Source organism: Dermacentor variabilis, chromosome 8 (assembly GCF_050947875.1).
Source record: "Dermacentor variabilis isolate Ectoservices chromosome 8, ASM5094787v1, whole genome shotgun sequence".
In the NCBI taxonomy this organism is placed as follows: Eukaryota; Metazoa; Arthropoda; class Arachnida; order Ixodida; family Ixodidae; genus Dermacentor; species Dermacentor variabilis.
In genome coordinates, this window is record NC_134575.1 from 44,197,659 (window position 1) to 44,206,516 (window position 8,858).

The 8,858-nt window shown below is 45.7% G+C and overlaps 1 long non-coding RNA gene across 1 annotated transcript; it reads right to left on the bottom strand.

Moving 5' to 3' along the window:
• Window positions 1-731: 731 nt before the first annotated feature.
• On the bottom strand, window positions 732-4,089 carry LOC142590170 (uncharacterized). Its single transcript, XR_012830052.1, has 3 exons — window positions 3,672-4,089; window positions 1,664-1,873; window positions 732-829 (listed from the first exon to the last, which is right to left on the bottom strand). It is a non-coding gene; the product is annotated as an uncharacterized LOC142590170 (long non-coding RNA).
• Between the last annotated feature and the right edge of the window lie 4,769 nt (window positions 4,090-8,858).

Below are 8,858 nucleotides of genomic sequence, written 5' to 3' on the forward strand. Positions count from 1 at the left end.
AGAAACGTAGCCGGGTGAAGAGGGACACAATGGCGGTGTGCAAGAGGAAAGTGTTTCTTTCTCTCAGCTTCGGCCTCCTGACACTCCAGCAGGACGTGGGGGACGGTCAGCATCCCCTTACAAAAATTTTTAGTAACATTTTATAAACCGTCTTTAGACAAATGTTACTAGAACCTATCGACATTCTATAAACCGTCTTTAGACACCGTAACAACTTCCTAGTAACCTCCTACCGACTATTGGCCACCGATATTGAATTGAAAGTATAGATATAAAATGTCGATAGAATTCTTACCGACTGCTTATTATCTTATGTCGTTAGAAAGTGTCAACTGTGAAGCGACTATTTATTGACCACCTTTATACATCCTAACAACTTGCTAGTAACATCCTGTCGACTATTCGCCACAGATAGTTGACAGGATGTTACTAGGAAGTCGTTAGGATGTATAAAGGTGGTTAATAAATAGTCGCTTCACAGTTTTTAGGAAGTACATAAAAAATTTATTCAGAGGTAATTACTTTTGCAATTATATATTGCAAAAATAAGCTTTCATTATCTCTGAATAAAATTTTTGTTTGCTTCCTAAAAACTATGCAGCGACTATTTATTAACCACCTTTATATATCCTAACGACTTGCTAGTAACATCCTGTCAACTATCTGTCTGCGGCGAATAGTGATTGCCAAGTGGCTAGGTGTGGCATGCAACAGAAGAAGACAGGTTTCCATTTGTGCTTGAACACATCCATTTAATATCCCCAGGCTAGTAAGGAGGACGAGTTCTCCAGCTGCCCTGGAAGTAGGCTGAAATGTTGCGTTGTGTAGTCTAGAAAAGAGAAGAAAAAAGGCAATATATTAGTTTTGCTCCAGTGACATTGCAACGCACCATGCATCTGTTGCTTAAAAAGGAAGTGCACAAGAGACAAGCTTTCAACCCTGTGAGCTCTAAACATCTCTACCTGTTTTGTGCAAAGTCCTAAAAATGCATGAAATGACTGAATTAGTGCATTAAAGCTGGGAGCGTGATGGATGTGCATAACACCAACAGATGCACGACACATAAACTCTATCATACCAATTGTCATCTACAAACAAAAGCTGTAAATCAACTTCAGTTTAATGAACTTCGATATTGGTATTGTGACCAGTACATGGAAGTTTCATGTGTGAATTATCTTAGGAAAGGCAAGGTGCCAGTCATAACTGTGCTGCAGCTTTGCTTGGGCACAGGTACATAGAAGAGTTGACTTTTGTGTTGCACTTAAGAACCATGAAATGATACAAGCAACATGTAAGCAGTTGAACAGGCATTACGGACATTCTACAGCAAGATTAGAAAATGCCTTTGCTGTGCAGGCAGACATTGTCAAAGTGAGCTTGTTACTAAACATGTTAGCTTTCCACAAGACAGGATAATATATTATCAGTGCATTCATATGACCAGGGCCTCTATCACAAAAATACATATGCCAACAGTAATGACAATTTTCTAGTTATGGTGGCAAAGCTTGCATTATAATATGCTATTATAATCAGGTTAATAGCTATTTTAGCAGGAAGGAAAGGAGTATACCCTAAGATAGCACTGAAATTGCCATGAAAGGAGTTTTGTTGAAAACTGCACAAAGAATATTAAGATGCTTCTTTGTGACACACATACCTACTATGGTGTTGACCTTCTTGGAATCCAACGGATCCTTCTGTGGAAGGCATTTGACAGCCGCCCAAAGAAGGACCTCCCTTCAACGTCTTCTATTGAGAAAGGAGCTTTAAGGAGGCCCTCCGCGAAGTGAAAGCCTGAGTTGTTAGCATCCAGGCACAGCCTCTTCAGCATGCCCTTTTCAACGTATACACCGTCACCGATGTCTACCTGTGAAAGAATACAACAACCACAGATTCATTTTATACACGTTTGATGAAGGAATGGTTAGGAAGTAGGGTAAGGTTTGCAAAAACGGAAGTCGCTGCTTCTCGTTGATTCGGTTTAAAGAACAAAGCAGCCTTACGTATACCATACATGCATTGTACTGAGCTGTGTACTTTCACGTAAGACTAGAAAGTATTGGGAACTTCAATGCGAAAGAAAGACATGCATCTGCCTAGAACTAAGCAAATGTGTGCCACCCCTTGACACAGAGTGAGATCTGGTGCTGTTTTAGTGATTAGCAGACATTGAAAGCTTCAAGCCTCATCGAGTATTGGGCCAATCCGTGCTCGATTAGTGACGCACAAGTGCTCGAGAACTATCAAACAAGATGCAATTGTCTTCAAATACAATTCTGACTTCCCCTTGCAGACATGCAGTTTTCAATTTACTGACTGCACTTGGGTGTAAAGATTTTGTCTGACAGAGTGAATAAACCACATACACAAGCAGCATTTTCATAATTAGCATAGTCTTTAATAGGTACTAATACCTTCAATTTAGAAAGCCCTGTATATTGGGCCTCATCAAACTAATTTCACAAAAGGTTTGTCAAGGTAGAAGCATAGAACTTTAGTCATTAGAAGACAGGTGAAAGGAGTTAATTATTGCAATTATTACTGAAAATTAAATTTTAGACAGCTCATCCCAATGAGAAATTGATGCAAGCAGTTTGTACATGCCACATAAGCATTTAGATATCAAAAATAGGGATTAGAGAAAACCTTCCCTTAGAGGTTCATTAGTACAAGCAGCCATGCCCTGGAGGAGACATAACTTCTTTTTCTGTTGGCAGAAAGACGCTCGAGTATTTTATTGACACATATATGTGCCCATGCATATATGTCATCTCTGTTGTAAACCTTTTTTTCATGTACATGCAAGGTCTGTTTATAACATCTCATTGCGCACGAAATTTGCGTAATGATTTAAAGACCGCGATTTTGTAGCGATGGTATTCCTTGTCGCTATTCGTTAGTGGGCTGACCGACGCCCCGGCCCGTGCTATGTACTGCTGCTGCCGGCCGTTAGCGGTGGGCGAGAAGAGTGATATAGAATCGAGGGGTAAGTATCGCTACAAAATCGCAGTCTTTAAATTATTACGCACTGCCGTAACCTACGATTGCAAGAGCTGACATCTCGTTATTAAGATTTGGTTGGTCTGTCTTTCTTAAAGGCCGGCGTCTGATTGAAATGTCTAGATTAAAAATGCACCTCGTTATTGTAATATCGGCCTATATCCGCTCTGTAACATAGAAGACAAATACGCGAAGGCACTCAAGAACATAAACAATACACACAGGTTCTCGCGACGCGGACCTCGAAACCGAACTATATACATACAAAAATCTTCATACAAGCTTCTATCTGCTTAAGCGTCAAACATAGCAATCGTGTGTCAACGCGCGAAGCCCATGATACATCGATGCATACATTACACATGTACTGTACTTGCGGGAATGCCTATATAGCGAATAACTTCTTGCCAGGAAACTACCGAACGAACACTAACTTTCAATGTGTTTTCATAATTGTGTGCCCATTCAGGCATAGCAATCAAGGCGGGTAGCAGAATGCAAGTACGCTGTAACATCAGAGGAAGCTTTCGTGAAATTGCTTGCTAAATGTGCACAGCAACATGGCTAACATACGATAGGAAAGCGCTTTGCTCTAGCTAGTTACACAACGCTCATTACGTAAATCATAAGCTTCAAGAATGCGCGCAAGCGCCAAACTTGCTTACCTTTCAAGACTTGGCAAACGCTCCTTCGTCTAACAGGTACAGAGGCACCGACGTTTCTCTGGCGCAAGCACTGTAGAACTTCCGATGAACTCTAGCTCCACAAAAGCACAACCTTCAACAGTCTTGCAAACACTACAATTCGAAGCCCCAGTACCAGACTTTTCACGAGAGCGCGGGCAGGCAGCTCGGCAGAACAAAGGCAGCTCGGACGGGCGCTGTACTAGGGCACTCACTGACGACACTGGTGGATCGCTCGAAACACACGGCGAACTAATGGCGTTACACGAGTCCGGAGGGTTTGGGATGGTTACTGCACACGACAAGGAGCACGTTTTGTCTAGGCACTTCTAAAATATAACTCAAATACCACCTCACAGCACGGAGCATTCACTACAACCAACGTGGTGTGTCGACCAAACAGATACTGCAGTAGCGCCACTCTGCGGTTTTTTAGAAAAATGTATCTTTAATGAAAAAATTGCGTGTTTTTTCCTAATAACATTTGATAGAGTCCTTTAAGGTAACACTGAACTTAGTGTCACACATTATTTCCCCCCTTTCTCTGGCTTCTGGATTGGATTGGCGCGGCTCGCTACGTGCTTACGCGCGCTTTTCTGAGCGCAGATTGATGTGCGCCTGGTGTTAGCACTAGGCTTTTATACAGTCGCTTTTTCGAGCGCAGATTGGTGTGCGTCTGGTTTGTGCACTGCGCTTTTATACGATCGCTTGTCGCTGCTTTCCTTTTCTCTGGCTTGATTCGGTGCGGCTTGGTGCAGGCGCGCATACTTGGTGTGCGCCTGCTTTTTTTTTTTTTTTGCGCTGGTCTTCGAACACATCGCTCGCTGCTCACACTTATATATAAGGAAGTGCTGCGCCGTGGGCGTACCGTGTATGTAAGCGCGCCAGAAAACTGCGCCTTGTTTTCCATTACTTTGTCATGTACCTTACCACTGGGTAGCACCGAGCGATCGCTTCTAACAAACGCAGAAATGAGTCTTTGCAGCGCGTCTGGCCATTAATTGACTCCCACCACAGCCATGTGAGGTGCGACTCCAGCAGCGGTGCAGTTACCCTGCAGCCGGCGGAGAGGAGGTGGCGCTTCAGTTTATTAACTTGCTAGTTTTTGCGTGTGAATGCCCGCGATAGCTCATGAGGTCGTGCGGGACGAGCTGCTGGCGCGACACCCACTCGGTGGCCCCGAAGGATTATGCATATTGATGAACGCCTCCTTCGCGGCAAGCGAAATTCCCGGTTCAACGTTGGCTGCAATAATGGGGCCTACCGTCGCCGCGTCTCGTCTGTCGACCTTGAATAGTCGGAACTGCCCGGTGGTCACGCAGGTCATGCCGAATACCCATGGTCCAAGGTCTGCAATGCCGCCGTGATTTTGCCGGCTCGGCGGAACCTTGTCGCCCGTCATCAGGCGGCCTCGATTGAATGGGCCGCATACAACTGCATCCCGAACTTAGTGGATGCTAACGGAGTGAGCCTCAATCTGCAATGGGAAACTAAACCAGACAGCATGAAATTTGTGGACCCGATCACGGGCGTTCACACGCAAAAAAATGGAAAGTTATTGGCATGCAGAAAGTGAAGCGCCACCTCCTCTCCGCCTGGAGTCGCACCTCACATGGCTGTGTTGGGTACAGTGGCGTAGCAACAGGGGGGGCCGGGGGGCCGGGGGGCCGTGGGCCCCGGGTGCACGGGGCCAGTAGGGGGGGGGGTGTCATATACGTCTGAAAACACCCGAAAATTGTCGATATCCTCGCCTTCCTCGACTACAACCGGGGGGGGGGGGGGTGACAGAAGAGCTAAGGGCCCCGGGTGCCAGACGACCTAGCTACGCCACTGGTTGGGTAGTCAATTAATGGCCACACGCGCTGCAAAGACTCATTTCTGCGTTTGTTAGAAGCGATCGCTCGGCGCTACCCAGTGTGAAGGTACATGACAAAGTAATGAAAAACAAAGCGCAGTGTTCTCACCCTTTGCTTTTGTATGAATGTTTCCCGGCATTGCTGCGCGCTCACGTACACGGTACGCCAGCGGCGCAGCGTTTTCTTATATATAAGCGCGAGCAGCGAGCGATGTGTTCAATCAAACCAGAGAAAAGGAAAGCAGCGACAAGCGATCGTATAAAAGCCTAGTGCAAAAACCAGACGCACACCAATCTGCGCTCGAAAAAGTGATGGTGTAAACACCTAGTGCAGAAACCAGGCGCGCATCAATCTGCGCTCGGAAAAGCGCGCGCAAGCACGTAGCGAGCCGCGCCAATCCAATCCAGAAGCCAAAGGAGAGGGGGGAAGTAATGTGTGACGCTAAGTTCAGTGTTACCGTCCTTTAATAGATTTCTTTGGTCCAAAAGTGTGTACTTTGTACTTTGTGATACGAAGTTTAAGGAAACGTATATATAATAAAAGCTAAGCGGATGTTGCCTTCAAGATTCGCAATTGCTTCAGGTGCATGCAGGTTGCAAAAGCACGGCCTTCGAGATCAGACTTTGTAACTCAAAGGAAGCCGTAGTGGGAGGCGAAGAGGTATTTAGGCCCCAATCGTTGTGTTTACAGTGCCTAGGTAGGCTTCCTTATTTATAAAGAACATACGGGGACTTCAGCCGAACCTTGAGCGAGCTATACAGACACACGCGGTACGATTCGGTGTCCGATCCGACGTGCGGCGCTGCATGCTACGGCATGAGCGGCGCGTAAGCTCCGCCCACATCCAGCTCCCCAGCTTGAGTTCATATCCAGGTCGAGAAACGCAATAGAAACAACTCTGCACAACACTGCTTCGCTTTACGCGAACGCTGTCGATAAAATTATGCCCCTGTGAGCGACAGAACACTTCACGACGGCGCGTTGTCCACTGACGGCTCCGCTAAAGCCAGCGATAGGGCCGGTAGGCATAGCTAGGCGGACGTTGCAGCCGACGGCGCTTGCGATCCGGCCCGAGCTCGTCGAAGAGTGCTTATTTTTGCCAAAACAATTAACACTGTACACTTAGGTCGGCCCTAATTAAATACAATTAGTTTACTCGACGCAGTCGTTGCGAAGGGCAAACGTGCAAGCGAAGCGAGCGGCCTCGCTCAGACGGTCGGTGTGTGATGTCTGCTCGCGAAATGCCCTCGCGTCGCGGCTCCCGATCTCACCAGTAGCTTAGTGCTAGTGTACAAGGCGCTGGTTTGCATAACAGGCACACGTTCGAGATAATTTTACTGAACTGGTAACTATTTCATGTCAGAAACAAACTGCAGCAGGCAAGGAAAAAGAATAACTGCGAGAAACCGGCGAGCCAGCACCGCCTCCGTGGAGGGAACGTCAGAGACGACGGTGCAGTTGTCGGACACGTCGGACGATGAAAATCTGCCCGGTTTGTCGCACGCCGGACGTCCGAGCCGGCGCTTCGGCACGGCAAAGCACCTCGATTCGGGCTGCAGTTTCGGCGCGTCGGACGCCGGATCGGACACCGAATCGGACTGTGTGTCTCCCGCTTTAGTTGGCGAACACGAGACGATCAGCGCGCCGTCCGTGCAGCTCCGTCTAGTGATATGGTGCATGGCCTACGGGCTTCTTTGACACCTACTGAGCACAAATTCATGATCACCGCTCATATACACGCTTCCCATGGCACTACCTGTCGTGTTTTCGAGAATACGTGCCCTCATCTTGAATTGGTGAGACCATATTTCCTCTTAGCGTCCGGTATTAGAAGCAATTTTTTTCTATGAACTTTCTACTATCATCTGTTACTAGGAAGTCGATTAAAAATTAGGAAAACAGTTACTGTGCAAAAAAACATTTTTTTCTAAAGCAGCCAGTCTTTGCATATTCATTTATAGTTCAGATGCTGTTATATGTTCATTTTTCACTAAATCATTCTTAACAACTTTCTAGTAACCAGTGTTACTAGAAAGTTGATTGAAAATTGTGGAAATTTACACCTGCCCATGAAACAAGACTGTCTTGCACCAGCCATGTTCACTGAATAATTATAACCTTATTGAATAATATTCATGCATGTTTTGTAACTTGGGTTATCTACTTTAAGAACATAATTATTTTTATTGACTTCCTATTGAATCGTGTTTCTAAAAAGTTAAAATAGTGTGTCTTAACTTTCTAGTAACTTTCTTTTTACATACTGAAGTTAGAAAAGAAGTAACCAACTTTCTTTTGACAAACGTTACTAAAAAGTAAAAGTCAATAGGATGTTACTAAAGTTGATAGGATGTTGATAAAAGTTCTAAGGAAAGTAAGGAAGCATTTTTGTATGGGTCTCCCCACATCTACCGCAGGTTGGAGGTTCATTTCCAGTGAATAGAAAATTATGAGTGGTCAATGTGTGTCCTACTCTGACACGACAGAATAGGACATCTGTTCGCCGTGATTTTGTTGCGGAGACCCAAAAACCTAACTGTGGCTTTATCACCCACAGCTTATTTGTTTCTGCATCCCGCATGCGTTGCCGGAGGTTTCGAAGTTGCCCTCGATGCCCCTATGGGGCCAGGCACCCAGCATATAATGATGTGCTGATTAGATAGATAAGCTTTACACAGGTAGGAATAGAGTTCAGTAAGTACTGGATTTTTATGCCTACAGAGTGACATCAAGGCCTTCACGACGCTTAGGGAGTCTGTATATATACCTGCTGTATGGAGTCTTGATTTCCTTATATTCTTCGCAGCCGACAATAGCGCGTAGGCCTCGGCCGTAAATATACTTGTTTCCGGATGCAGTACATCGGATTCCGAGAAGGATGGACTCACGGCTGCGTAGGACAACACGGCATGTGACTTTGAAGTGTCTGTGTATACTCTGTGCACGAGTGCTTGTACTGAAGTTCCAGGAAGTCCATTTCGATCTCGACTTCTGGAGCGTGCTTTGTAACTTCTAGAAAGGATGTGTCGCATTCTACCACCTGCCACTCCCAAGGAGGTAGCAGCTTGGTCGGATGCATTAAGCCATGCTCGAGGAGTGGTACAGGCATTTCATCTCTAAGCTCCTTCACACGCAGCGAGAAAGGCTGTCTTATAGACGGTCGATTGTGGAAAAGTGTAGCACAGGTCACATTGGTAACGGTATTAAAACGCGTAAGTTCATGATTGTAGTGTATTCTGAGAAAATATGTGAGGCAGATGTATGTTGGCAGCAAGTGGAGTGACCACTAATTTGATTCTGCGTACAAGCTTTC